The sequence below is a fragment of the Cetorhinus maximus genome, chromosome 2, assembly GCF_964194155.1.
Source record: "Cetorhinus maximus chromosome 2, sCetMax3.hap1.1, whole genome shotgun sequence".
NCBI classification, from domain to species: Eukaryota; Metazoa; Chordata; class Chondrichthyes; order Lamniformes; family Cetorhinidae; genus Cetorhinus; species Cetorhinus maximus.
In genome coordinates this window covers 185,040,042-185,054,391 of record NC_135880.1, presented here as the reverse complement: position 1 = coordinate 185,054,391, position 14,350 = coordinate 185,040,042, and the positions used below count along the sequence as shown (strand labels likewise).

At 43.4% G+C, this 14,350-nt stretch overlaps 1 long non-coding RNA gene across 1 annotated transcript; it reads right to left on the bottom strand.

The window, feature by feature from the left end:
* Nucleotides 1–6,925: 6,925 nt before the first annotated feature.
* On the bottom strand, nucleotides 6,926–11,619 carry LOC144690833 (uncharacterized). The gene is made up of 3 exons (XR_013578977.1): nucleotides 11,449–11,619; nucleotides 8,411–8,443; nucleotides 6,926–7,862 (listed from the first exon to the last, which is right to left on the bottom strand). It is a non-coding gene; the product is annotated as an uncharacterized LOC144690833 (long non-coding RNA).
* Between the last annotated feature and the right edge of the window lie 2,731 nt (nucleotides 11,620–14,350).

Below are 14,350 nucleotides of genomic sequence, written 5' to 3'. Positions count from 1 at the left end.
ACTTGGAGAGTACAGAATGGGTTTCTCATATTATGGACCTGGGTCAGGTCATTCGAATGTAGGGTTATGGAATGCTTGAGGACCAATGGTGCTGCACACAGGAACTGTATAATTAGTCCCAATGAGTTCCTAATCTTGCCATTAGGAGAATGCGCTAGGCAGAATATTGCTGCATTGTCACAGAAACAATCCTCGGATAACTCAAGACAGGATTCAATGGACAGAATATTAAACTAACTGCAAATTTGGAGACAAACCGTAAGGGAGAAATAGAAATTCTCTTAGCTGGTAATACATAACCAGCCAGTATCACATAAGTCGCTTCGGAGCCAATATTCAGTTACTCTGCAGTTTGTTGGTGAAATCATTTAAATTAATTTGCCATTTCGTGGAACTCCTACCCAGGATGAAATGGCATCAGCTTTAATGATTGTGAAAATTTTGGAAATTTAAGACCCACATGATTAGTTGTTAGTGGTCTCTCAGTGTTTCTGAGTGCACAGGTTGTCCATTAATTCCTACTCCAGGCACTTCAGCACAGCAACTTAGCCTGCCGCTCCCGCTTGGGCCTTGATGTCCTGTCTTATCTGAAAGGCTGCGCCTTCAACAGAGTAGCAATCCCGCAATCCTTCACTGAGAGTAACAGGCTAGATGTCAAAGATTCCATGCCTCCACTTTGAAGAAGATCGGGGAAGTTAGGCCGATCAGTATTTATTTCTGTATCCTGCATCGCATTGTTTTGTGCACGTTCTGGCTATAATAAATTGGCTGCCATGCTTCCCACATTGCAACAGTAGCTAAGTTTTGAAAGGGCTTCATTGATTGCTGAACGCTTTGGATGATCTAGATGTCCTTAAAGGCACTACATATTGATACAAGTTTATATTTTTTTCATTTACCTGTTACAGTTACTTGAACAGGGTGACTGTGATGTGTTTTCGAATCCTGACAGGTATACAATCCTCTGTCCCAGTCAGAAATGTATTTGATCCGGAGTCTGGCCCATCGCTGTTTTTGGTCTGTCCAAGTCAGTAATTTGCCATTTCTGTAGAAAGTGAATGGGCCGCTGCTATTGCTGGCCGCACTGGTACATATTATAGTGGCGGGTTCTCCTTTAACGTACACACCAGAACGCTGGTCCAGAGTAATTCTTGGAATCAGTGGTGGATCTGAAATAAAAATGGTTCAGAGTGTTCTTTTATCTAAAATACATTTGACAGAATTGTTATTACAAAGGTCTGGTATTATTTCACTTCTCCGCTTTCAATCAGTGTACACTGGCAGTAAGAAGGTAGATATATCTGATCCTTCCTTCCAGGGCGACTGATTCCATTGGCGCAGAGGATGATCCTGGATTAGGAAGGACGATGTTCCCAGATTGGGAATTTAGGACAACAGGAACAGGACTAAGACATTTAGCATTTCAACCCTGTTCTGGCATTTAATTAGATAATGGCTGATCCAAACCTCAACCGTGTTTATCCACCTTTAATCTATATTCTTTGATGACTAAACCCAGCAAACGTTTATCCATCTCACTCTCGGAAAATGCAATTTCACCCGTATCCCCTTTTCTGGAGAGCGAGCTTCAGATTTCTACTACTCCCTATGTTCATCCTGATTTTTCATCCTGTATAACTTTGCTCTGATTATAACAGTTAAAAAATCTATTCATCACTGCAGGGAATATAAGTCATGCGACCTGTCCAAATCATGCAACCACCCTCACAAGCCTCAATATCATTCCAGGGACCCTATGCAGCACATTGTCCAAGAAAATAGCTGAGACTCTGAATCCAAAACTGAATGCAGATCTCCAAGTGGGCTCTGTACAACTGCAGCAAAACATCAGCCCATCCATTTCAGGCCCTTTGAGGCAAACATCAATGACCTGTTGGAGATTTTGATTGCTTTTCCTTCCATGAGCTTTTAGTGCCAAATCAAATCCGACTCCCCACAATTCCTAGTTTTTCAGCAGTTAGAAAACATTACAATTTCTCCTTTAACTTGTCTCACTTCCTCCAAATAAAAGCTGTGGCAATGAGTACACGCATGGGCCCCAATTATGCCTGGCTCTTTATGGGGTATGTGGAACATTTCTTGTTCCGGTCCTACTCCGGCCCCCTCCCACAACTCTTTCTCCGGTACATCGATGATTACTTCGGTGCCGCTTCATGCTCCCATCTGGATCTGGAAAAATTTATCAATTTTGATTCCAACTTCCACCCCCTCTCACCTTCTCATGGTCCATCTCCAACACTTCACTTCCCTTCCTTGATCTCTGTGTCTCCATTTCTGGTGATAGGCTGTCCACCAATGTTCATTACAAGCCTACCGACTCCCACAGTTACCTCGACTACAGCTCCTCACACCCTGTTTCCTTTAGGGACTCCATCCCATTCTCTCAGTTCCTTCGCCTCCGTTGCATCTGTTCCGATGATGCCACTTTCCAAAACAGTGCTTCTGACATGTCTTCCTTCTTCCTTAACCGAGGTTTCCCATCCCCTGAGGTTGACAGGGCCCTCAACCATGTCTGACCCATCTCCCACGCCTCTGCCCTCACACCTTCCTCCCCCTCCCAGAACCATGATAGGGTCCCCCTTGTCCTCACATTTCACCCCACCAGCCTCCGTATTCAAAGGATCATCCTCCGCCATTTCCACCAACTCCAGCATGATGCCACCACCAAACACATCTTCCCTTCACCCCACCCCGGCGGCATTCCATAGGGATCGTTCCCTCCAGGACACCCTGGTCCACTCCTCTATCACCCCCTACACCTCTACCCCCTCCCACGGCACCTTCCCATGCAACCGCAGAAGGTGCAACAACTGCCCCTTTACTTCCCCTCTCCTCACCGTCCAAGGGCCCAAACACTCCTTTCAAGTGAAGCAGCATTTCACTTGCACTTCCCTCAATTTAGTCTACTGCATTCGCTGCTCCCAATGCGGTTTCCTCTACATTGGAGAGACCAAACGCAGACTGAGTGACTGCTTTGCGGAACACCTTCGGTCTGTCTGTAAGCATGACCCAGACCTCCCTGTCACTTGCCATTTCAACACTCCACCCTGCCCTCATGCCCACATGTCCGTCCTTGGCCTGCTGCAATGTTCCAGTGAAGCTCAACACAAACTGGAGGAACAGCACCTTATCTTCCGACTAGGAACTTTACAGCCTTCCAGACTGAATATTGAATTCGACAACTTCAGACCATGATCTCTCTTCTATCTTCACCCCTTTTTAAGTCCCTTTACTAAAAAATTATTTTTATTTTTTATTCACTTATTTTTACTTTTATTCATTTATTCATTGTTTTATCCCTTTTTTGTCCATATTTAAAAACCTTTATTTCTATCCCTTTTCCCCAACCACCATGCGCCCCCCCCCCCACCCCCTCCCCCCCCTCCCCCCCCTCCCCCCCCTCCCCATAGGGCCATTTGTCACTTGTTTTTATGTTTTGCTTTCACAGAGTGCTGACCCTTGTTCTGCTATGAACATATTCTGCTTTCTTACCTGTATGTAACTATCAGCACCTTCTTTAGGCTTCACCACTACCACTAACACTCCCTTTGCCTTGTGTCCATGACGTTTTTGTCAATCTCTCCTGTTGCTGACCTTCTCTCCTGCTTTACCTGCTCCATCCCCTCCTTAAACAGTATAAATCCCATCACATTTCTATTTCTCTTTAGCTCTGAGGAAGAGTCATACGGACTCGAAACATCTCTCCGCAGATACTATCAGGCCTGTTGAGTTTTTCCAGCATTTTCTGTTTTTATTTGCAATTCATCTCTTTTGGATTTGAAGTGTATGTCACCAGGCTTTTCCACAGATTTTCCAACTCCCTTTAACTCACTATGTCTCTTTGCAAATTCCTGCTCCAATCTGAACTATATATAACATTTTTAAAGAGTAGTTGTGAATCAAAGGCCATTTGAATACGTAGTTGAAGAGAAAGTAGAATATAAACGTCCTGGAAATGGAGTAAACTGTAGGGAATAGGGTTAATTTTCTTGTGTACTCACTTGACCTAATTAACTGAACAGTTTGTCTCTAATGTTATCAGTATGACATCATTTTATTCTAACATAAACCCCGACAGCAACTAGAAAAGCATCATTGCTGTGTTTGCATTTCATCTTTTTGTATTTAGGGGAACACAAGCCTGGTGTCAGCCGAAACAATCTATCCCCAGAATTTGCCACTTTTGGCCCCAGTATTAACCTGGCACCACATCACCTCCAAGCCCAATGTATCCTTTCTGAGCTGCGCTGCCGAGGTCTGAACACTCTGCACCAAATTTGTCCTGACCAGAGCTCTGCACAGCTAGAACATCAGATCCACTTCTTCTGTTTCCCGCCCTCTTGAAATAAATGCCAACATTCCATTTAACTTTTAAATTACTTTTGTAGCTTTTAACGATTTTTGCACGTTCACTCCCAAATCACTGCTGATCCACAGTTATTAGCTTATCACATGTGGAAAATATTCGGATGTAACAGGTTTAGTGTGCAGAATCTCATTCCATCTTAACTACAATGAACTCAATCTGCAACTACTTTGCCCAGTCACTGAATCTATCAATATCGGTTTGCAACATTCTGCTTCACTATTTGTTGTGTCATCGAACTTAGTGTCGCCAGCAAGATTAGCAATATGGTTCTTTATCGCTTTCTCCAAGTCATTTATAAAAACAGTGAAAAGTAAAGCCTCACTACCCTATGGGATACCAATAGCCACAATCTGCCAGTTTGAGGACACTGCCATACACTGTCTCCTGCCTCCTAATTAATCCCCGACCTCGGCCAATTGTCTCCAATTCATCTCATTCCAACTTTTGGTGCCTGTCACTCTCGCCCTAAAATCATGTTATTATAACTTACCCATGGCTGATAAGTTTAGGCTGATAAGCCTCTAAGTTCCGAGTGTATCTCTCCTACCCTTCTTAAATATTGGAGCAACATTAAAAGCATTTTCAACCCAAGGAGGCAAATACTAATCCGACATAAGTGTGATTACACCATTCTTTGGCAGCATGCATACTTGGAATTGATGATTCATTGTAACCTGTGCACCACCCCCACACCAGAATGATACAATTATTCAGTTTCATTGATAGTGATGTTATCAGCCAAAATCTTGTCCTATTGGGAGAGTCATATTTGGCTGAACATCGTCATCACATTGGTTGTTGTATTGTTATCTGTTTCTGTTTATTTAGATTTTACTTCAATATTGCAAAACCTCTGCCGCATCTCCCTCATATGTTACCATCACTCACACGGAGACATTGTGGCTGGGGCATATCAATTCTTCCTTGACCTCATTTATTGGTGATGGAAACCTCTTTAGTAATTTTGATTGGTTGTTTTAATATTTGGCACCATGTTAGCAGTGGGAACCTTCAGTTCTCACTTATATTTGCAAAAAGAGAAACACAGTTATTTGCCACCTGAGTATTTTTTGTTTCCACTGCAGATGATATTGACGGTCACTCTGGGAGTTAATTAAAAAATCAAATTCATGTTAAAGAAAGAAATGTTAAGAAGGATCATCTTAAGCTTGTTGACAGTGATAGAATTTAAATAGGTTGTGATTCCAAACACAGCTAAGATGTGCTGCAAAAGTCAGGCATGCCAACAGAGTAGGAGAAGATAAAAGATAGGATTTGATGATTAGGGATATACTGATGTGAGGAGGATGCAGAGATGCTTCAGTGTGATTTGGACAAGCTGAGTGAGTGGGAAAATGCATGGCAGATGCAGTTTAATGTGGATAAATGTGAGGTTATCCACTTTGGTAGCAAAAACAGGAAGGCGGGTTATTATCTGAATGGCGATAAATTGAGAGAGGGGAATGTGCAACTAAACCTGGGTGTCCTCGTACACCAGTCGCTGAAGGTAAGCATGCAGGTGCAGCAGGCGGTAAAGAAGGCAAATGGTATGTTGGCCTTCATAGCCAGAGGATTTGAGTACAGGAACAGGGATGTCTTGCTGCAATTGGTGAGACCACACCTGGAATATTGTGTGCAGTTTTGGTCTCCTAATCTGAGGAAGGATGTACTTACTATAGAGGGAGTGCAGCAAAGGTTTACCCGACTGATTCCTGGGATGGCGGGACTGACATATGAGGAGAGATTGAGTCAATTAGGATTATATTCGCTGGAGTTCAGAAGAATGAGGGGGGATCTCATAGAAACCTATAAAATTCTAACAGGACTAGACAGGGTAGATGCAGGAAGGATGTTCCTGATGGTGGGGGAGTCCAGAACCAGGCGTCTGAGGATATGGGGTAGACCATTTAGGACTGAGATGAGGAGAAATTTCTTCACCCAGAGAGTGGTGAGCCTGTGGAATTCATTACCACAGAAAGTAGTTGAGACCAAAACATTGTATGCTTTCAAGAAGGAGTTAGATATAGCTCTTGGGGGCGAAAGGGATCAAAGGATATGGGGAGAAAGCGAGAGCAGGATATTGAGTTGGATGATCAGCCATGATCATAATGAATGGCGGAGCAGGCTTGAAGGGCTGAATGGCCTATACCTACTCCTACTTTCTATGTTGGTTTTGGTGGGCTGTTGGTAGAATGTTGTTATGACCAGGTGAGAAGGGATGAACTGGCTCCCCTCTATTCAACTTTCTTTGTTGGTCACATAGGTTTAAGCATTTTTTTCACAAGGATACGCTTTTTCCAAATCAGAATGCAATGAACTACTTAAGTTGTGAGCGATGAGGAGCTAATCAAACAAGATTTTCTTGAGTTAAAGAAAGAGCAAATTTATTAAGCACTAAACCCGAGAAAAATAACAAAAACATGTCAAGCATTCAGCCCTCATGCAGTCATTTGGGGTCACACACACATAGGTATCAGAAATAATGGGAGTTCGAGCCCAATAAAAATGTAAAAGAATATCTGGTTAAGTGTCCTTTGCCCTTGAGGTGTCGATTTTAAAATGCTGTGGCCGATTTGGGTTAGCTGGTTTCTTGGATGTGGTCAGGTGTAGAACATGTTCCATTTATCACAAAATCTTGATTTGCTGGTAGGTTTGTGACTGGGCAGCACTCATTCCAAAAGAGAGAGAGGGAGAGAGAGCAGCTTCAGCCTGATTCATCCAGTGAAGACTTTATTACCATCACCTTTGTCACTTGCAATCTCTCACTAGTGCCTGGCAACCTTGCCTTGAAATACTTTACCCATTGTATATTTCCAAGAGGCTTTGGGTGGATCTGCCTGTGGCAGCCATTGTTTCACTGACCAGTACTTTGCAATTTTAGACAGGTACAAGTTTCAATGGGGTTGCCTGGATTGTAGGAAATGTCTCTCTCTCTATATTCCCCTGAAGGTGATTTGTTTGTTCCTCAGCTTCTGCCTGGAATGTCCCCTTGTATTTTTAAGTAGTTTGTTCTTTCTCAGTTCAAATTACAACACTTCCAATCAGTTTGAAGTTGAAAAATCATATTTTCAAAAATAAAGGGGCTTATCCTTGTAGCAATGTAGAGGCTGTAGGGAAGGCTTCAGTAAGGAAGAAGGTATTACCATTGAGAGCTGAATCTCAGTCATTACCAAAAAGTTAACAACATCTTCAAATTATCCACATGGATGGCAAAGGTCTTGTTGGCAAGTGAATCCTCATTCTGGATGGAAGCGAGGAAGAGTTGTATTTGATCCACTAAAATGTACAAATGAGAAGTACAACATGGGCTAAATGTAAAGGTAATTAGATTAGGCATCAATCAGCCTTAGTGGTGAAAAAATTTGCCAAAGCAGAGGAGGTTCTCTTGGTGCTGGTGCCTGTAAGGAAGGAGGCAGGTACTAGGACGGTCCTTCCCGGGAATGCCAAGCGATGCAGGGAGGCTGCGGAGTTTCTAAAAGGCAAATACAGAGTTTTGAGAATCAGAAGAAGGTGATCGGGAAGAAAGGACAGACTGATCTTTCAACTCATTCAGTCAATACCAATCGCGCCAAATGCTGGGATTTGGGGTTCTAACAAAATGAAATCCAGAATCGATTTAAAGAAGCATTGTTAACAGGAATTGGAGGATGGGTGCTGTGTGCAGTTTGGTAAAGCACAGCAGAGGGGGATATGAGTGAACTTTCAGGAACAAGGAGCTCAATGGCAACTGTGCAGACGCAGACCTGCATTACCTGTAGCAGACCTGCATTACCTGTAACAGACCTGCATTACCTGTAACAGACCTGCATTACCTGTAACAGACCTACATTACCTGTAGCAGACTTGCATTACCTGTAACAGACCTGCATTACCTGTAGCAGACCTACATTACCTGTAACAGACCTGCATTACCTGTAGCAGACCTGCATTACCTGTAGCAATGCCGCAGCGCAAGTCAAACTCAATTCAATTTATCAGGAGTATAGACAATTGTTGTTAGGGGAACATGTCGACACTAACCTTGAGAAACACTGAGCGGAGTCCCAAAAAACACTAAAAAAAAGAAAACATGAATCAGAAATACAAGTTGACCCCATTAACACATCCGCTCTGCGCTGTTTCCGAAGAAACGTTCAGCTTTCGCTGCCCTGAACCTTGAGCGATGCAATTCCTCTGGTCGGCCACTCCCGGGAGAGCTGTCAGTGCTATAACATGTTGAATTATCCCCCCTCAGTGCAACAAACCGCTCTCATACACAGGGAGTTTTACACAGCACATGCGCCCAAACTGGACACATTCCCAGGCTCTGCTGCAAATTTAACAGAACCAAAGTTCTAGAATCGGAAAAATAAATCTCGGGTTGAAATCATGCTGGAAATGAACGACAACGTCTCGTCGAAAGCAAAATACTGCGGCTGCAGGAGATCTGAACTAAAACCAGAAACCGCTGCAAGGACTGAGCAGCTCAGGCAGCGTCTGTGCGGAGAGAGAGATAGTTACAAATACAGAAACATAAATACCTGGAAAAACTCAGCAACTCTGGCAGCATCGGCAGAGAAAGAAACAGAGTTAACGTTTCTAGTCTGTATGTGCAGAGAGAGAGACAGGGTTAACATTTCTAGTCTGTATGTGCGGAGAGAGAGACAGAGTTAACGTTTCTAGTCTGTATGTGCGGAGAGAGAGACAGAGTTAACGTTTCTAGTCTGTATGTGCGGAGAGAGAAACAGAGTTAACGTTTCTAGTCTGTATGTGCGGAGAGAGACAGTTAACGTTTCTAGTCTGTATGTGCGGAGAGAGAGACAGAGTTAATGTTTCTAGTCTGTATGTGAGGAGAGAGAGACAGAGTTAACGTGTCTAGTCTGTATGTGCGGAGAGAGAGACAGAGTTAATGTTTCTAGTCTGTATGTGCGGAGAGAGACAGGGTTAACGTTTCTAGTCTGTATGTGCGGAGAGAGAGACAGAGTTAACATTTCTAGTCTGTATGTGCGGAGAGCGAGACAGAGTTAATGTTTCTAGTCTGTATGTGCGGAGAGAGAGACAGAGTTAATGTTTCTAGTCTGTATGTGCGGAGAGAGAGACAGAGTTAACATTTCTAGTCTGTATGTGCAGAGAGAGAGACAGAGTTAATGTTCCTAGTCTGTATGTGCGGAGAGAGAGACAGAGTTAACGTGTCTAGTCTGTATGTGCGGAGAGAGAGACAGAGTTACCGTTTCTAGTCTGTATGTGCGGAGAGAGAGACAGAGTTAATGTTTCTAGTCTGTATGTGCGGAGAGAGAGACAGAGTTAATGTTTCTAGTCTGTATGTGCGGAGAGAGAGACAGAGTTAACGTTTCTAGTCTGTATGTGCGGAGAGAGAGACAGAGTTAACATTTCTAGTCTGTATGTGCGGAGAGAGAGACAGGGTTAACATTTCTAGTCTGTATGTGCGGAGAGAGAGACAGAGTTAACATTTCTAGTCTGTATGTGCGGAGAGAGACAGAGTTAATGTTTATAGTCTGTATGTCCTTTCAACAGAAACAAAGTTTGGTTTCATTGTCTCCGTTATTTTCCTTTCCTCTCTGGATAAGGTGATGGTGGATATGGTGTCTTTGTGGAAGTGGCCACTATTTAGTCCGACCTCATCCTGCTCAGAACAAAAACAGAAATACCTGGAAAAACTCAGCAGGTCTGGCAGCATCGGCGGAGAAGAACAAAGTTGACGTTTCGAGTCTTCATGACCCTTCATCAGAACTAAGTAAAAATAGGAGAGGGGTGAAATATAAGCTGGTTTAAGGTTGGGGGGGGGGTGGGGGGAGAGAAGTGGGGGGGGGGGGTTTGGTTGTAGGGACAAGCAAGCAGTGATAGGAGCAGATAATCAAAAGATGTCACAGACAAAAGTACAAAGAGGTGTTGAAGCTGGTGATATTATCTAAACGAATGTGCTAATTAAGAATGGATGGCAGGACAAGCAAGGTACAGATAGCTCTAGTGGGGGTGGGGTGAAATAAGACTAAAAGGGCATAAAAGGTATAGATTTAAAAATAATGGAAATAGGTGGGAAAAGAAAAATCTATATAAATTATTGGAAAAAACAAAAGGGAGGGGGAAGAAACAGAACAAGGGTGGGGATGGAGGAGGGAGTTCAAGATCTAAACTTGTTGAATTCACTATTCAGTCCGGAAGGCTGTAAAGTGCCTAGTCGGAAGATGAGGTGCTGTTCCTCCAGTTTGCGTTGAGCTTCACTGGAACAATGCAGCATGCCAAGGACAGACATGTGGGCAAGACAGCAGGGTGGTGTGTTGAAATGGCAGGCGACAGGGAGGTCTGGGTCATTCTTGCAGACAGACCGCAGGTGTTCTGCAAAGCGGTCGCCCAGTCTGCGTTTGGTCTCTCCACTGTAGAGGAGACCACATTGGGAGCAACGAATGCAGTAGACTAAGTTGGGGGAAATGCAATTGAAATGCTGCTTCACTTGAAAGGAGTGTTTGGGCTCTTGGACGGTGAGGAGAGAGGAAGTGAAGGGGCAGGTGACATATTTTGATTATCTGCTCCTATCACTGCTTGCTTATCCCAACAGCCCCCACCCCCCACTTCTCCCCTCACCCCCCCCCCCCCCACCTTAAACCAGCTTATATTTCACCCCTCTCCTATTTTTACTTAGTTCTGTTGAAGGGTCATGAGGACTCGAAACGTCAACTCTTTTCTTCTCCGCCGATGCCGCCAGACCTGCTGAGTTTTTCCAGGTAATTCTGTTTTTGTTTTGGATTTCCAGCATCCGCAGTTCTTTGTTTTTAATCATCCTGCTCAGAATGGATTCTGACAGCGGGTACCCACTGAGCAACACTTTACACTCACACCGCCAACTAACTCTCAGCCTAAATCACTCACCTTCTAACACAGATAGCCCACTGAAAACAGCACAAACCTGCAACCCTTCCTCGATCTTAACGTGGAAGAGGCTCCTCAACAAACTCCGAGTCACTCCTGACCGAGCGGAGATTGGACGCCCCGGACCCAGCCCCACTCCCCCCGCTTCCACTTGCCGAACCCCGTCAATTGAAAGCATTTTCACCACTCACCAAACAGCATTAGGACACACATGGCATCCATATTCTGATAGGATACCACTGGGAAGTGCGAGAACTCTATTGAACTCAGGCTGGGTCACAATCCGCTTCACAACAGGATGAATCGGAACTAAAGGCAGCAGCTGTTGGGAGAGAAACAGAGTTAACGTTTCAGCCGGCGACATTTCGTCACAACTTCAGAGTATTACAGATGTAACAGACTGTAAACCAGCGGCGACATGGGAAGAGACACAATGAATAGCAGCAGCCACGCCCGCACTGCCTAAAGATAGAGAGCTGGCAGGAAGCCAAACCGAATCCCAAAAGTGAACAAATTACATTTGGTTTTCTACAACTGCGAATGACATATGGATCAGTGTGTTGCAATGTACAGAATTGGAGCCTTCGAACATTACACTGTGATAACATGACAAATAGCACAGAATGGGACCACGGAGTAAGAAGAATGACCTAAATCAATTGCCTTGATTAGCCCTTTTACTCTTGTCACGGTATCGCACCCCCGTCCAACAGAGGGGCCATTCCCGCTTCAAACATTGACTTTAACTCATGCAATACTCACCCACTTAAACAGAGCATCCCACACATCGGCAGAAGCATTGCACAAGGCGAAAAACAAAGTGCTTCAAAGCAAAGTAAGGGCTCTTTCCGTGTGATTTTGATAGCAGAGATTCATCACGAGTGTTATGTCCCAGCGGATTAAGTAATTGGCAACTTCCAGAAACTGGTAAGAATGTAATTAAATGGAAATCTCTTAAAAATGAATCCACACAGCATGTTTAATCTTACTTGGATTTGGTTGACAGTCTGTGATCAATATTTTAATTCTATCTTCAGTTTGACCAGGTTGAGCAAAGCATCTCATTCGGCAGACACGGCTGATCATCCGGAACCAGCTTTGCGTTGGTGTAAACTAATTTATCCTGGAACTCCCTCCCAAACAGCACAGTGGATGTACCTACACCACAGGGACTGCAGCAGCTCAGCACCACCTTCTCAAGGGCAACTACAGTTGAACAATAAATGCTGCTCTTTCCAGTGACACCCACATCTTAGGAAAGAATAAAAATAAATTGGGATGAGTAACACATGATACGCAGAGGAAAAAATGTAAATTCTTGAAATAAAATTTAGTAAACAGAAGTCCTTTTTATAAGATAACATAAGTAGTAGCCAAGTCGCGATGGTAAAGTAAAAATTGCTGAAGGAGAATCTGGTTGTGTTTAATACCTATAGAACTTCCTATGGTGAGTGATGCCAACGCCCAATCAGGTATCACCGTTGTGCTTGGTGGACTGCGGTGGATCTAAGTGCATCAATGTCCTCTTTCTTTAAGTTGTCGCCCTCATGTTGAATTTCATCTGTGCCCTCCCCCCTCCCTATCTCTCATTTTGCTCCTCTTCTGCAATCCCAATGCCCTTCACCCCATTTGGGCATTTGGGTGTTGTGGTCTCATTTCAGGAATTCCGTTCCCAAAGATATCAATCTTTTCACCACCATAGCTGAATGAACACTGTCCCCATGCTGCATTTTGAAATTAATATATGCATTATGTTAGATTGGCCACAGAAAGGTTACAATTATGTTTTCTGGCAAAGGTGTTAATTTATGGTTCATTGCAGAGATAAAGATAATTTCTAGACCTTTGAAACAGCTCATTGGATGTACTAAATATAAAAAAATATATTTAAAAATGTATGAGAATGAAACCTATGACTTGTTGGTGATGTGAATATAGCTCTAATCTTACTGTGTAGAAATATATCCAAGACAGCTATGCAAATTGCAAAAGAATTTCAGCAATAAAATAGCCATTGAAAGTATTGCAAACTACATTGAAAGCCTAAACCTTGAAGAAAGTAACCGGTAGATGAACCACCAGTTCAAATGCATATCTTTACTTTGTTTTGCATTCACATATTTCATCTGCAAAATTGACATGACACTCAGCATGTATTCAACCACAATCTGCAACCTCATTCTACCATTACCATCAAGTTAGGGGCTATATCCTGGTTCAGTGAAGAGTGCAGGAGGGCATACCAGTAGCAGCACCAAGTATACCTAAAAACGAGGTGCCAACCTGGTGAAGCTACAACACAGGACTAAATGTATATTAAACAGTGAAAGCAGCATGCAAGAAATAGACACAAATGATCCCAGCACCAAAGATCAGATCAAAGCTTGCAGTTCTGCCCCATTTAGGAATGAACGGTGGTGACAATTAAACAACAAACTGGAAGAAAAGGCTCCACAAACATTCCCGTCTTCAGTGATCAGCACAAATGATTAGACTGAAGCATTTGTAACCATTTTGAACCAGAAGTACTGAGTGGATGATCCATCCTTGCTTCCTTCTGAGGTTTCCAGCATCATTGATTCTAGTCTACACCCAGCCCATTTATTTCATATGATATCAAAGAACAGCTGAAGGCACTGGATGCAGTAAAGGCCCTGACAACACATTGGCAGTGCTATTGAAGACTCCAGCTCACTACCACCTTTTCAAGGGCAATTAGAGATGGGCAATAAATGTTGGCCTAGCCAGCGATACCCACATCCTATAAATGAATAAACAAAAAACTTGCCGTGCCTCTAGCGAGCTGTTCCAGTACAGCTACAACACTGGCATCTGGATAATTCTATAAGTATGTCCTGTCCACAAAAAACAGGACAAATCCAATCAGGCCAATTACTACCACAATCCACTCTTGATCCATCAAAGTAATAGAAGGTGTCAGTCATCAACAGTGTTATAAAGTAGCATTTATGCAGCAATAACTTGCTTATCAGTGCTCAGTCTGCACTCCTTTAGGGTTACTTGCCTCCATACCTCAATAGAGGTTGGTGCAAATATGAACAAAAGAGCTGAATTAAAGAGCTGAGGCGATTG